The sequence below is a fragment of the Pogoniulus pusillus genome, chromosome 24, assembly GCF_015220805.1.
Source record: "Pogoniulus pusillus isolate bPogPus1 chromosome 24, bPogPus1.pri, whole genome shotgun sequence".
NCBI classification, from domain to species: domain Eukaryota; kingdom Metazoa; phylum Chordata; class Aves; order Piciformes; family Lybiidae; genus Pogoniulus; species Pogoniulus pusillus.
Genome location: NC_087287.1, coordinates 14,408,327 through 14,424,603, shown reverse-complemented (window position 1 = coordinate 14,424,603; position 16,277 = coordinate 14,408,327). Strand labels below are relative to the sequence as shown.

Here is a 16,277-nt window from a genome sequence, read left to right as displayed (position 1 = left end):
ATTTCAGTTATTGGGTATTCTAAACCAGAAAATCAGATAAGTAGACTTGAAAGTCCTGGTACTTTTTATAATAGTAGAAGGATAAAACTTTTACTTAGGTGAATAGATTGTTTGCAAGATGGAGATTTTAATTTGTTTATAGTATTTATCAGCTAGAATATCTGTTAATTCTTTGTTCCTGTGGAGTCCTGTGCTATGCGCTCTCGAGTTTAAATGCTCCTTCATAGAAGGACTAGCTGGAATGGTTTTCAATGTCTTATATGGTATATTTTCTGAATTGCAAGTCTTAAATTTACAATGGTTTCTTTCTTAGCTCCAAAATAAGATACACTAAGAATTTATAGCACATATTTTAGAAGTATCTATAGGCTCTTGTTGTACATGTTTGTGTTTTCAGGGTAATTCCTAAAAATGTTGTAATTCTGAACAAATTAATAGGCCATAGTAATTTTTTAGGTGATGTTCGTTTTTCTCCTTTCACAGTCTCCGTATCATGTGTTCCAGTGGTGTAGTTTGTGTAATCTATCTGTGTTGTGGAGATTTTTATTTTTGAGCAATTTTTATTTTAACCTTTCTGTAGTCAATGGTGATGTAGGGGGAGTTGGAATGATGAGGAAAGAATAAATCTGAGAAAGTAGAGCTTTTTCCTTAAGTTGTAAAAATAATTTGTGAATAAACAGCTAAGTAAGGTCTTGAAGGTCCAGTGAAGACAACTTCAGGGTTAGTAACTATTACTATGGAGTGGTAAAACTGGAAGTTTTTACATTACATCAGAGATAGATGTGACCTAGAGCACTCTGGCTTTCGGTAGGTGCATGAAAAAGTGAGATTTCAGACTGGCCACTAATATTGATATATTTGGTTGTAGTGTAATGGTTGCAGACTTCAGTACTTAATTTGTCAGGTTAAGAAATGCAGAGGGCTAGAACTGTTGATGCACAATAATTTAATAGCTGATGAATTGTTGCTGAAAGAAACTTTGGTGCTGCCATGCTGTCTTGGCAATTTTCAGCTTGTGTAACAGTCACTCGAAGGGCATGTTTAAGAGCAGCCCTTATGCTTTTTCAGCATAATACTGAGGGTTGCTTTTACTCCTACCAAACAAAGGGTAGGGGAAGTGGAAAGGTGGCTTGTAACCAACTTCCACTTGCCCTCTGGTCCTGTGCTTCTGTTCTGGGGCACCAGGCCAAGCATACATAATGCAAAAGACTTGCTAGTAAACCACAGTATTTGAAGATGGAGAATATATGCAATTTGCAACAATTTGTACATGTTACAGAAAAGGTTACATTTATCAAATGGCAAAAAAAGAGTCTTAAGTACTTTCAGACATGTTAGCATAATATAACAGATTCATCATTCACCAGGACTTGAATTCTTGCTGATCTTTCCCCTGTTAGAAAGTAAGCGCTCCCCTGTGCTTTCCTCATCCCAAAGGCATTGTATGCTCTCTTTAAAGAATGCGAAATGTATTAAAGAAGTTTTCTACTCACAGAAAGTATTTACTTCCACTGCTTAAATATTTAAACTTGACTGAAGAACAAAATAGAATTTTAGTCAAGTTTGCAGTTAACTCAGATTGAATAATTCTGTTTGTTCTATATAAGACAGAAGACAATTTTCCTGCTACGTTCACTTGTTAGTTTGTACATTTCTGCTATTCCTGGATCTAATATGTGTTCTTCCAGAGAGGGGGGAAAAAAAACTTCACCAAACTCAACCCAAACCCACAAAACGAACAAACCCCCCAAACAACTCACCCCTGTTGCTGTAGTCTCATAGTACACCTTTGGTAGTAATACAAGTGAGGCGAAAGTCATTCTGCTATGAGTGTTCTCAGATCATTGTTCTCTCTCCTTCCCTTTCTCTGCAGGACTAAGGCAGCTAGCATTTGAATATTATTTTCAGTGTATCAGGACCTAATATTACCTTTATTCATGATTATTAATTTGTATCATTTATGTCACAGCTTTTAAGTGCATGTTCTCTTTGGCATGGTGAGCTACAGCATTAGCTGTTCTGTAGGATATAAGATATTGGAAGTTATTACTGCTAACAGAGAGAAAGCATCTGTCATTCATTCAGTAATAAAACTTTACTATAGTTCAAGCCAAATAGCATAAGTGGCCCCAAATTTTTTTTTATTAAATGTCTACCTCAAGTACCTAAGCTTTTATCATTAAATATTGGTATGTATGGAAATATTTATAAGTATTTCTCTGTTTCTCTTGAGACCTGACTTAGAGTTGAAGGTTTTTCCTACTGAAAACAATAAAACTGAGCTGGTATGCATTGATGTGAAATATATAGCATATTTATATGCCCAGCTTCTATATTTTTGTTTTCTTGTTTGTGAAATGCTTTGTGCTGTGAGCAATTCTGATGCTTTTACCCATGCAGAGCTCCAGAGGGGCTGCTGCAGCTGAATCCATTAGTTGCAGTTGTGCAAGTACCATGTGCATACCTCTCCCAAACTGGTATTAAGCCAGTAAAGAAATATTTGAGGTAGTTAATCAAAACTCATGGAGTTGCTGAAATAAATATATGGCATAAATATGCTTTAAGGGATATTAAAGCATATTTATGCCATATATTTATTTCAGCAAGTAGGGAGTAATCACATTACTTCTGAAACTACTAGTAGTATGACAGTGGTGATTTAAAAAAAAAAAAAGAAAACTATTTAGAGCTAGAGCCCTTTTTGTGTGAACTGAAAAAAGGTTTAATTTTTTAAGGTAATGTTTACTTTGAAATCTGTGGCAACCTTCCTCTAGATTGTACATTGTCTGTCTCAAAGCTGTATTAGATCATTCATTCTTTTGTTAATGAATCACTGGAATTATTTGTTTGACAATGAATCACAAGGCAGGTTTGAATGGAGCTTGATGAGGAGTGTATTATTATCAAATTTGCATCACAAATGCTATATTCCTACTTAGGTCATTTAGTTACTGATCCTGTTCTTCTATGCGGTTTCTTTTTCTCTTCCTTGCCTCATTTTATCTCATTCTCTACAAGGACAGGTTGAAACCAAGCTTACTACCTTTAATAGCTTATGCATTTTCTGTTCTGTTGCTTTAGTCTGATAGTTTGCCAAGCCCATAATTTTGTAGGTAAGAATCTGCTCTAGCTGTAAAGTGCACCATTTACTAACTCACAGTAGCTCTGTTTTTTAAGGGTGAGATTAGTTGTAAAAATGTTTTGATTACGTGGAAGTTACCTGAATAGATGTTCAGAATTCTGTTAAGCAAAACATTACAGTGTGAAATTAGCTGACAATGTAGATACTAATTTCTAGGTCATGGAAGAAGTCCACGGAAGTGCCTGGAAGAAGCCTACATTGTCAGGGTGTTTAGGTGTTAAATTATTGATAGTTTCTTGTCCTGTTCATACCATCAATTTTCATGAGTCAGATTTTAATTATGGGTGTGTTTTGATTTTCAGTAAATTCTGTGTTCTCTTCAAGAGCTTTCTTTTGTTGTGCAAATTATTGCCTGTTATCTCTCTGTTGTACCAATGTCATTGAGGGCATCTTGGCATTAATGGCACTTGCCATCTTTGAGAAAATACCCTAAGCATGGTGATCCAGTCAGTAAACCCCCCCAGATATGTTTTATGTTATGAGTTCTGCTAGTTAGCTTAGCAGCTCTGGCTCTTTCTGGACATAAGTGATTCTTGGTAGAAGGACACAGGTTAAGTGTAAATTGGTATGAAGTAAGAACGGAGAATTTCATAGTATGTTGAGATCAGATTTACCCTACCTCACTTCGTGTGGCTGGTTGGCTGAAGGATGTTCTTTGTGAGTAATTTTGCATTCCGTCCTAAGAAAACTGCAAAATCTTTACTGGCTCTTATTATTTGCTTGAATTTATTCTGTATTCTTTTTTGTGTGATTGCTGGTTGTTTTCTCCCCTCATTTTTAACAGAGAAACATGGAAAAGCAGAACAGAATGACAGAAAAGTTTCGATAGAATATATCATTTATGGGTGAAAAAAAAAAAGCCACCTGTACGTGCATTACATTAGGAGTAAGGTTTAGTTTATGGTTTGACACTGCTTCTGAGTTTGTTTCTCTATAGGCATGATTCCCTGAAGACTGATCAGCTAAACAATGCGCAGTCAGGATGTGTGTCTCTTCTGTATGTTCATACCCTTCCCTCTGAGATGTAGACATGGTTTGTAACAGGTGCACTGAGTTGGCTTTTGATAGGCAATGTCAAGGCTTTCCGCAGCCTCTGCTGCCCTCTCCTGCTGTGCTTTCTGGCTTCTGTTCTTGGAAAAGTGAGTAACTTTCAGGACAGATGAGGGACAAAACTTGCCCTTCCAGCACTGGAAACTTATAGGGTAGAAGGGATCCAGGCACTCTGATGGTCTTCTATAAAATTAAGATATTTATAGGTTAATACAGGTTCTTCTACCTCATAAAGTATATTGGTGTTAGTTATGAGCTGAGGAGAAAAACCTCAAACACAATACTTTAATGTAGAGGTGAACAAATACCATGTACAATAGTTTCTCGTAGTTGCTTGCATTCAAAGTGGTAGGCTAATCTTGCATGTCCTGGAAATTCTAATATGCTTTTTCATGTTCATGGGTGCCAGGTAGTAGGAAAATCACCTTCGATCATGTTGTGAGTGGTATAAGAGCAACTTCAATGTGTTAATTTGGGTGATCTAGGCAGTCTTTGACCAAATGCAGGCTAGAGTAAGAGTCTGTACCTTTGAAAGAAGGCATAATCTCTCATTTCATAAAATGTTTGCACACACACACATACATATATATTTTTAAAATGAGGAAAGATAGTATTGAAACGTTTGAAAGTTAAATTTCTGTGTGAAGATATGTAGTAGGGTATGGAAAATACTTTGATAGTTCTTTCTCTAGGAATTAATTGATCTGAGGATAGTTGATGTGGGTACTAAGGAAGGGGTTAGAATCATGTCCTGCAAAAACGGTCATGTGGGCTTTTGCATGTATGCCATTAAATGATATAACAGTATCTTTAAGAGCTCTTAATTGGGATACCAAATAGAATCACAGTTTGGAGAGAGCATTTGAAAATGGTTTAATTGAATGTTATATAAATGTGTAATGAAAACAACTAGGTCTTGGATGACATTGTACAGGACAAAGAGTATTTAAAGCACAGACCTGTGGGGAAGAAGAATGTTTACTTTAGAAAGTATCATCCATCAGTTAGACAATTAAAACTTAACTGGTGTGAATTTCTGCTATAAAAATTGCTTATGTAAAGACAGTACCAGAATCTAGCTGCAGAGTGAAACCTTTATGAATATATTAGCTGAAATGGTGACATACCTGTTCTGTCATTTTACATGTTTATTCTGGATAGCTGTACAAAATGTTTATGTGGTGTACTTTTGGTTTTCTAGTACAAACTGCTGCACTTTGCTAATTCAGTAGGCATGTGTCTCAGATGGAAATTGACCTGACAATCCTGTGATTAAAAATACCATGCAAGCTGTTTATCTCTTCTCTGGGGAACATCGTAGGTGCATTTATGATGTTATCAGTGGCTGCTGGCAAGTGTTTGACTGAGTAGGCTTTAACTGGATCACAATATCTTATTCTTCTCATATCTGAAATCTTTTTCTTCATGATGCAGGTGATGAGGAACTTCACAGGAGGATTTGAAAGGCCACATATTGGGTGCCGAGGGCAGGCGGAATTGACTCTTCTGGGTCTAATTTGGGTCGAAATGTTGTAGAAGATAGGGGTTCTGATACTTTAAAAGTAAAGCTAGATAACATCTTGTTACAAATCAACATATGAGACTGTACTGTTTGCCAGAGCATTTGTTAGGTTTTGGATGGCCCTGAAGTAAAATTCCATGCTGAATTAAGATGACAATATACATAAGGAAGGATATGTTGGACTAGTTTGATGGGTTATCATTCTGATGTGTCATTTTCAGCATGCAAAGAAATTCTTTACTCTTTGTAGTTGTGATGATCTGGAAGGATAAGTTTAAGAACAGTTGGAAATAATTTGGCAATTTGACACTCAAACTGTATTACACATGCAAGTCCCACAAGACTTCAAAGTTTGTAAGGCTTTTGCACTTTAATACCTTTTAGTGTGTAGTGGCAGGGCTGCATAACGGCATAGTACTTTCATTTGGAGGTTGCCTGTTAAAGACCATGCTGCCCGTAGCCCCCAGGGGATCCTGAGCGATAACCTCTGAGGCCTGGAATCTGGGAAACAATGCTGTAATGGTTTGCTCTTGATTTGATTTTTGCATTTTAAAACTAAAAGTGACACTTCTAATTAAGGATTTATAGTGAAGCTTCAGTTTTGTGATGGCTGCATAAAAGCAGACAAATAAACTCAATGTCTGTGATGCTGAGTAATGATTCTGAATACCTAATGTCTCTATTGAGTGTTATGATTGAGCTGTATGCTGCATCTAGTTAATTACCATTATTATTGACACATTTCGACACTTGTAGATGGCATACAGATTAGAGAGAGGGCATGCTGGGGTCATAGCTAGTAGCTAAGATTGGAACATGATAGCTTTGCATGTGCATATAAATGCTTGCTTGTTTGTAGATAGGACAGTTTGAACAGTAAGAAATCTGGTGTGCCACTATTCTCCCCCATTTTGCAATATGTACATATAGATTATATGCAAAAGTCAGTAATAATTGTTATCACTCTTGATTTTTTTTTCCACCATGTTTTAAGTAACAAAGACAATTGAAGCTTACGCTAATGATGCTTATATACAGGTGATGCTTATTCTGGAATAATTCTAGCATAGTCTTTCCACTGTTGAATTCCTGTCCAGTGATTTTCTTTGGAATTTCAGATGCAGTATTCTTTTGGGAGGTAAGATTGGAGTGCTGATTGCAGTTTCTTTCCTAGACCAGTGTTTTCCCTCATTTGTTTTGCTGGGTTTTTTAAATTTAGCTTTTGTTTTAAAGTGTTCTTTCTGAATGACTGCAGCTTATCACTGATAGGTAGGCATCTCTCTCACATTACATATTTAAGCTTTAGTCATGTCTAGTCATGTAGAGTAGATTTTTGTCTGAATGTGCCAGAATGAAACTACTTGCTCAGATACATCTGGTTCTGTTCCACTATTGAAATTCTTGCAGGACTCAAAACTGAGAACAAAGGGTAACAGAGAACACTAGTACAGAACAGTTGTCCCTGGTTGTACAATTTTGTCCTTTATTCCAGGGGGACAAAAAATCCTTTTTAGTACAGTAGATAGAATTATTCTACAGAATTATAGTATAAACAGAAGAAAGACTTCCTGAGACCTTTATTAATATTTCTTCTATTGTGCATTTTTTAAATATAAGTACCACAGAATTTGTAGCCCACATAAACACACCACTTACACATGAAAACTTGAGGGAATCTTTCCCTTGTACAGCCTCTATGGATGGAACATTCATGCTCCACGCTTGGAGAATGAGAAAACACATGGCTGCATGAGCTGGAATGTATCTGGCACGTCCCTTCCTTGGGGAGATGGAGTGTTCCATAGCTGTGAGTTGTTTTCTTCTCAGAGTGGCAGAAAAAAGTTCTACATTTGTTCTTTTCCAAGATATTCTGGCTTCCTGAATTCTTTTGCAACTTAAGAACTGCCCTGTACTCCGCATATGTTGTGTCACTATTACCACAGAGATGAAACTGTAAGATACTCTACCAATCATCCTTTATGAAAACCAAAAATAACCAAAATCTTTACATGGGGACATTTATCTTCTTGAAAAGGCACTGAATGTCTCCCTGAATCTGAGGGCATGTAGTTGTCACAAGTTGATATTACCTGAAGTCAGTGCCGTTTTTTTGCCAGGCAAGGTTTTGTCAGCAGACTCATTGTATCCTGCTATCTAAATAAGTACATTTTGAGGATATTGCCTCAAACTATTCAGCATTAGGTTTTTGGGTAAAATCCAGAAAGACAAAGTTAACTTATACTTGAACTGCTGTGTTTCCAAGACCCCATATCTTGGAGAGTGTGCCAGGGAAATGAAATTAAGAAGCCAGAATCATCACAATAGCAGTCGTCCTCCTTGTCTATGAGTCCTAGATTCGCATCCATGAGACCCACATGCCTTTTCTGTGGCTACAGTTCAGGCATTCAGCCAATGTATATTAGTTACAATATACTACAGACAAAAATAGTGTAAAGCAGTTTCAACTTTGCTTTTCCAGTGAAAATTCCTCACCTTAATGGAAGTAGTTCATCAGAACATTTCCAGAAGACAAGCTCTGTTGGAACCCTTACTTCTTCTTGGGACAGAAGAAAATCACTGTGGCTGTTAAACTTGCTGTTAAGAAAATATGATTAAACTCTTGAATCCTCTGTGTTGTGGGTTGATCCTGGCCAGTGACTAAGTCTTCACCCACTTACATGTGCAGTCCCCTATAGCAGGATGGAGGAGAGCATTGGAAGAATAAATGTAAGAAAAAAAATGTGGCTTTAGCTAAAGACAGTTCAGTAACTGAAGGAGGGGGGAAGGAAGATGGAATAAAAATGTCCTGCATCTAGACCCAGTGTAGTCTGTCCCTGAAGTCTCCAAATTCTGTCATTTCACTGCTCACGGGGTGCATGGAGAATACCAGGATTTCAGGAATACTTGTATTAATCCTCCTTTTTAGCTAATCCTTCCAAGTTCAGAAGGAAGTGCTTGAAGCACAAGGCTGATTTCAGCAGAGGCATTTGTTCCTTTGCCTCAGTGCATTTGGGCTGTCAGATTATTTCACACTGCTTTCTTGAAGTGTACAGGCTGTTCTTCTTTGACTTCCTGCTTACTGAAATCAAACAGAATTACTTCTTACTCCAGGTTGTCTTCAGGATATTTCTTCAGGAGAGTCATTAAAAGAGGCTTAGATGATACTGATCTGTGGAGTTAGTTGTGGAAAACCAGAGCACTGTACTAGTGCAAGTTGTGGAATAGCTGGAGTTATCCTTGAATTTTTAGTGAGGAGAGGTCTGATTGCAGCCTTGAAGTTTGGTTCTGGCATTTCATACTTGGCTAACCTTTATGGTAAATCAGTATGTCTTCCTTCTAAGACACATGACCTACTTATCTTATGTGAATCATTGCACAAATGTTACCTCAGATGACTTCAAGTATCTGGAATTGTTCTGAGTTCTTCTGGCAAGCATTCCTTTGAGTGGGTCAACATTGCTCAAATTTGCTGTGATAGTGCTGTTCAGCATTTGTACTTCTCTGAGTCTTCCCAAAAAAGTGACATCAGATGTGTTTCACGAGAGCTTGGAGCTCTCGTGTTGTGCAAGGACTATGGTCTTGGTAAGAAAAGAAGTTTTACATCAGTGCCATAGGGCACTGGACTCCTCAAAATGAGTGAAAGCTTAGATATGGTGGGCAACCTCACAGCCTTTTACTGGATTGGCAGATAACATGATGAAGAGTAATTGTATTTTTTGAAAGGCGCATGAAAAATCACTTGCCAGCCATTCACCCACGTGGAGCTTCATACTCTGATGCACAAATCTGAGGTGTCTTGCTTCTAAAGCAGAAGCAGCAGACATGCCATTCTAATTGTGGTGTTGGAAGGAGATGTCAATCTACTTTTCTTTCTACTGTAACTGGAAGCTCTTGTCCTAAATGAGTTTGCAGCCAGAGTTTCTTGGATCTGTTCTCAAATACATCAGGGTGTTTGCCCATACTTACATTTTCTTTTTTTCATTCCAATGAAGCACAAGATAATCATTTATGTTCTGGCAGGGCTTTGGAAGCATATAGAAGAGTATTTTTGTCTGATGCTTTCCTTGAAACTACCATATAATTAAACATGCTCTTAGAGAATCACTGCTTAATGCCTTTCATACCATTGAATTCCTCTCACTGTTGTATTAAGAAAGCATCCCATGTATGGACCATGTAAGAATACCATAAAACCGAAGACATCTATTTATTAAAGCTTAAAAAACAACTGTTAGTAGGCCACAACTGAGAACAGGTTACAGTAAGAATTGTTTTTTGTGATAATAGTACTACTTAAGAAAAATGGCTTGTGTAAGAATTAATCAGTGGTGACACAGGAGCTTAGACCCCTTGGTGGAGACATTTCACTCAGACATAAAATAACTGTATGAGTGTTTTGTCTACAGCTTTGCCACTTGTGGTTTTGAGCAATTAATCTTTAACCAAGTATAAAATGGGAATGTCCCTTTTTTGACAGATCATCCGTCACCGTGGTAATCAAAGATAGTGACCTCCTTTATTAATGAAGTGTTGCAGTGTCATGATGGAAAGTATTTTAAAAGTTGAAGCAGTGTGTTCTGCCATGTAATGTGAGAAAACGTCTTGAGTATAGCTGTTGGGCCAAAGAGAAATCATTAGGCAAAATCTTTTTAAACTAAACTTTCTATCTTGAAATTTAATGATCCAGGAGAATGATGTATTTTGTAGGCAAAAAAAAAAAAAAAAAAAAAGAAGCAAGGGGGAGATAGCTTCCCGCTCTGTGAGTCACCCATAACAGTACAGCTTCATGCTACACATGTTCTCACATCACTGGCCACTGCAGCATTCTATCCGGTTTCCTGCACTGAAGTTCAGAGTTGCATTTTATATCACACTAAGGAAGCAGCTTTATGAACATGGCAAGTCATAAGATTCTGAAAGAAAACTTCCAGAAACTGTAGGTTTAGATGGTATGCAAGCTGCTTCTTTATAGAGTAACAGTTCTGAAGCTGACCTGATTCTTCAATAAAAAGGGCAGTAGTCACTCTTGGGTGGCTCTGTGTGTGGCTGTGTTGCTGCATTTGATCTAACTGGATGCCACCTGTTGAAGTCTGTAACAGCAGACTAATCTGGGTATAATAAAAACTGAAAGGTGTCAGCTTGTAGTTCCTCTGTCTTCATAGAATCAACCAGGTTGGAAGAGACCACCAAGATCATCCAGTCCAACCTATTCCCCCAGCCCTAGCCGGTCAACTAGACCATGGCACTAACAACAAAACCAAACCATTAAATGCATATCAGGAACTGGGCCAGCAGAGGTAAGCAGCAACTCTGAATTTTTTTTTTCAATGAAAATCAGATAGTCAAATTGTGCAGTTTCCAGCGTTGGAAATTGACTTAGAATTCATTTGTTCCTCTTTCAGTATTTGGTTGTCATTTTTATTTCTTCATGACTGCCCATTTCCAGTTCTTATTAGCTTCCTAGCTCTTAGGCATACTTTCCATCCTCTCCATTTATATTATGTCAACATGGAGTTCAGAAAGGATGAGCCAACTCCAAATCCCAAAGCTGGACCCAAAAAAAAGACCACAAAACCCTCAAAACCTAAAAAAACACCCCCAAAAAATCTACATCAATTTTCTCTGGATTTTCTGTATCTCTAAATTTTAACTTATCTCTGAAAGAGGGGATTAGAAAACTCTAAAATGCAAGTGTTGTGGTAGGTCTAAGATCAGTACCTTCTTTGCCCATGTCTGTGCAAGATCACTCTCTGCAAATGGCAAAGCTTTCCAGTTCCCGCTGAAAGAGAGGTGCTGTGATCCAGAATTCTCCTCCTATTTTAAGCTAGCTTCTTTTTATTAGTAGCATCCTTCAAATGCAAGACAGTAGCTCACATCTATTTCTTGTAGCATCTTTTGTGTTTCCACTAACTTGCACTCCAAAGTAAGAACACACCTACTGCAGACAAGTGGCCACTTGCACAATACTTAGAACTTTGATTATCTTAAGCATTGTGTATGAAATCTGTACATTTTTAGCTTCTATGTTTAAATCAACATGCTCCTGCATTTCTTCTCTTGACTGCCCTTAAAGAGGATAATACCATTTTCAGCTGACATCTTTATGTGGAAGTGGAATACTGAAGTAAATTCTGAAGTGTGTTTACCAAAGAGAGAAGGATTGTGATGGGTAACTCAAATAACACCTTTCTGCCTGGTAAAAGAGTTTGAGGAAGCTCTTTGATTATCTACTACTATAGTAAGCTCAATTTATTTACATCAAACCAGTAAAGATATTAAACTCCAGATTTTTCGGGTCCATCTCATTAGCAAACTGATCTTCAAGAAGATTAGTTAATGTAATTTAAGTGTAGCAAGAGCCAGCATTTTTGGATGTATGAGTAATCTTTCAGGTAATTTACATAAAAAAGACATTTAAGTAGTGACAAATAACTTGGCTATAAAACAATTCTGTATGTTTTGTTGATTTTTAAATTACTAATTTTTCAGATGTTACAGATAGCTGCAAAATATTTTGGCTTTCAAAATATTAAAAAAAATCATGCACAAAAATAAGTTGAAATGCTGTGGGCATTTACCTCGGTATTTTTACTTAAAGGTCAAACATAATGAAGCTATGTAAACTTCTAACTGCATGTTTCTTTTCTTACTACTCCTGTGCTCTTTACACAGGTCCTTTTACTTCAAAAGGTATGTGAAGATTTAGGGAAAGGTAGAATGTATGCAATTTAAAAGGAAAAAAGTCTGATTAGACTTTCACTAAATATGGATTGCAAGCTTTTTACTTCAAATACGAAGTTGATATAGCTAGAACTATGTTCTAATGCTGTATTTGCTTGTCATTGTGGGATGGGAAATGTTTGCAGAGTCTTATTTCTGTCCCTCAAAAAATGTGCTCTCTGCTTGCTTATCATGTCTGTATGTTGGTGAGCTCTACATTGAACTAGAGTTATCAGCCAGCTCTGGGAAGTGTTTTGCTTACTCTTTTGCAACATTGCATTCCATGCTAATTAAATATATCCGACTCCCTGGTGCCTTTGAAACAAGTCAACACTTGAGAAGACACATTTGGACTCGTATGGTGACAGTTTTCCTCATCAGCAAAATTTTCAGGTGATAATTCACAATGGTAATTTTATCTTTTTCAAAGATAGACTGTGGTGGGGATAAGATTCCTAATGCAAGCTGAGTATTTGCTTGAAGTTCTTCTGGCAGTAGGTCAGAGCAATCTGGGAAACACTAAGACACTGATACAGAGTACAGAGCTGAATACAGCTTTGTCATCTTAATTTTTATACCTTCCTTGAAAATAAATGAAAAAATTTCCAAGATATATGGGAAGCACTGTTCAGTTTGGGGTGTTCAAAAGAATGTCTGTTTAGCATAGAATGTTTATTTTGAAAACTGATCTTCCCTTCTGATTCTGAAGTTGGCAGAAGTGATTTGTTGGCAAACAAGAAGGGAAATGGTCCATGAGTGGAAACTTTCTGCTAGCCCTTCAAGCTTTTTTAGCAGTTTCTTGACTACTGTGCCAATCATTGAGTAGGGAGTAACCTGGAAGTGCTTTGACATTCTCAGTTGCTTTCTCTTGTCTGTTACTTCCTCCTAAGATTTTTGCAAAGTCATGCTGCTGCCCACTCAGCAAAAATCTAGTGTATGTCCAGAAGTGTATTATGTGCCAAACTTCTGTATGGAAGGAAGCATCTTGAGATCCAGTTTTTAGTCAATCAGCACAGGTTAGTTGTATCACTGACTTAACCAGATAAAACAGGAGGTGTGACAGCAGCAAAAAGAAGTTGTTGGGTTTTTTTTTAACAGAACTCACATTTGCAAAGTGTCAGTGAGGTCACTGCCTGGTGGCTAATGTTTTGGGCTTAAGCATGGGCTTAAGACAGCACTTCACATGACTGCCATTTTTTCAGATATGATACTGACGTGGTGACAGTTGGTATATGGTTCTTCAGAGGGGTTAGAATCTGACAGTTCTGGCTGGCTGTGGCACCATCAGCCAGCACTGTTGTGCCTAATTCTGAGCAGTTTACCATTGCAGTAGGTAAAAATACATCCAGCTAATGGTGTTGATTATAACATCCTCACTTTCCCTCTTCTTCCTTTTCATTCTGCCAGTGCATTTTTTTTCTGTGATTTCCATCTGCTTTTTATTAATTTAATTTATGATATGATACTGTGTCAGGGAATAAAGTTCATCCTTAAATGTGAATTCTCCTCAGGCTTTTCAAACCTTTCTTAGAGATTTTCTGAGTAGCATTTACTAGGCTTTGTTCAGCAGAAACACCTGTTGGTGTAGTAGAATGCCATGTCCCTCCTCTCTGCTTTAATTTAGTTAAAATATGAGCTAGGAACTTTTTTCTTCCTTTATCTACCAAGCATGTGAATGATTTCTGATATCCAAGAATAATGAAGGTCATAGCTGAGCTGCATAGGAGAGTATTGATTACAGTAGTGGGAGGGGTGATTGAGTGATTCTACATACTAATCTAAGATTTGGGTGGTATTGACGGAACCTGTTTCTCATACCTTTATTGGGGCATAGATCATTTTCTCTGTGCTTCCATCCCCTGTGTTTGAGATGGGTTAATGGCTCTGCAAAATAGAAAAGTAGCAAAATCAAATAAATACTGAGACATTCAGGAATTTGGACAATCCAGGTATTTCACAGAATCATAGAATCAACCAGGTTGGAAGACACCTCCAAGATCATCCAGTCCAACCTATGCCCCATCCCTATCCAGGCAACTAGACCATGGCACTAAGTGCCTCATCCACTCTTTTCTTGAACACCTTCAGGGATGGTGACTCCACCGCTGGTATTTCAGGTAGTCCTGACTAGCCATGCTGGTACATTTGAGGGAAGACTGAAATACTACCTTTTATTTTTTTGATGAATTCAACATTTTTTTCCTGTTTACAAGGAAAAGGGTGTGAGGGTCATCTTACCCTATTATTTGCTGTATCCTTGATAACGTGGCAAGCCTCCAGAATGTCTGTCGTTCAAATTCCCAAGATTGTTGCAAGCATTTATTTAACTTGATTAAGATGAACTGACTATATGAATTTTGCCAGTTGTACAGTGTCTGTGGTCATTGTGGGAAGCCTGTCTTTGTTTAGCCTGGAGAAGAGGAGGCTCAGGGGTGAACTTATAACTGTCTGCAACTACCTGAAGGGACACTGTAGCCAGGTGGGGGGTGGCCTCTTCTCCCAGGCAACCAGCAATAGAACAAGGGGACACAGTGTCAAGTTGTGCTGGGGTAGGTATAGGCTGGATGTTAGGAGGAAGTTCTTCACAAAGAGAGTGATTTCCCATTGGAATGGGCTGCCCAGGGAGGTGGTGGAGGCACTGTCCCTGGAGGTGTTGAAGCAAAGCCTGGCTGAGGCACTTAGTGCCATGGTCTAGTTGACTGGATAGGGCTGGGTGCTAGGTTGGACTGGATGATCTTGGAGGTCTCTTCCAATCTGGTTGATTGTATGATTCCTTCAAGTACTAGCATTTTTTTTAACCTTTTGTGACTATGAGGCTGCAGTAGTCTTTCTTCTCCAGAATACATCAGAGTTAAATGCCTTCTGTATAAATTTTGATGTCCATACTGCTTCAGATTTGAAGGTGCACGTGTGCTGTGATGTGCTGTAAAGGATTAAAGCAGATTCCTTCAGAACTTTGCACCACGTGTTTTAGACTTATCAGAGAATTTTTTTTTTTGTGAGTACTTAACATCAGTTCCCTTTTAGCTTCTTGTTCATGTTGGGTGCAGTTCTGACTTCTGCATTGGAGCTGGGTTAATATGGGGAAATCTTTAGTGGTACTTTCTGTCTTCTAGCATTGAGATTTCTACGGTGATGTTTTTAGGCATGGAGAGACCTTAGGCCCATTTCTATTCCCTTTTACAAACAAAGGCATAAGATGGAACAGGAGTTGTCTTCATGGAAGCATAAAGAGCTTTCCCAAAACACCTAAAAATGATAAGAATCCTCAGTAGTTTAAAATTTCTGTTGTTTCAAATGAAGAACCTGGATATGAAAAGGATTTTAATGGCTTTTTTAGTACCAGGTAGTGTTCTGAAAAGAAGGATAAGTAGTGCCCTACTCTCCCACCTGCAGCTGTATATATATCTTTCACACTGACAACGTGCTTCCAACTGAATGTGTAAAGTGATTCTTCTGAATACTTGGAATAATTTATCCACTTTATGTTTAGGATCTATAATGGTGGTTTTGAAGTATTTCTTACGGCATGGTTATTGATGTTCTTTCTCTGAAGTGTGATGTGTTGTGTGCAGACCTGAAAATGGAATCTTTCGTAACAGATCACCTAAGTGCTTGCATTCAAAGCTTTGCACATACAACTAACAATAGTTAGAGCTCAAATGTATTTTTATCAGGGGGTTGTAAGTGAAAAGACAGAGTTTATCACAGTTCTCATTAATTTGGAATGTGAGTTGCATTAACAGCTTGCTTCTGGAATTTCAAGGGCAAGTGAGAGATGGCATGTGACCTCTCATGGGGAAAGATTTATATAAGAAGAGAGTTTAGGGGACTAGGGTTCAG

At 37.8% G+C, this 16,277-nt stretch overlaps 2 protein-coding genes across 8 annotated transcripts in view; one reads left to right on the top strand and one right to left on the bottom strand.

The window, feature by feature from the left end:
* The window catches only part of SBF2 (SET binding factor 2), a 195,226-nt gene that overhangs the window by 13,766 nt on the left and 165,183 nt on the right, over nucleotides 1–16,277 (top strand). The gene's annotated exons all lie outside the window — the stretch shown is intronic.
* Nucleotides 1–16,277, bottom strand: part of ADM (adrenomedullin) — a 115,135-nt gene that overhangs the window by 22,739 nt on the left and 76,119 nt on the right. The window lies entirely within an intron of this gene.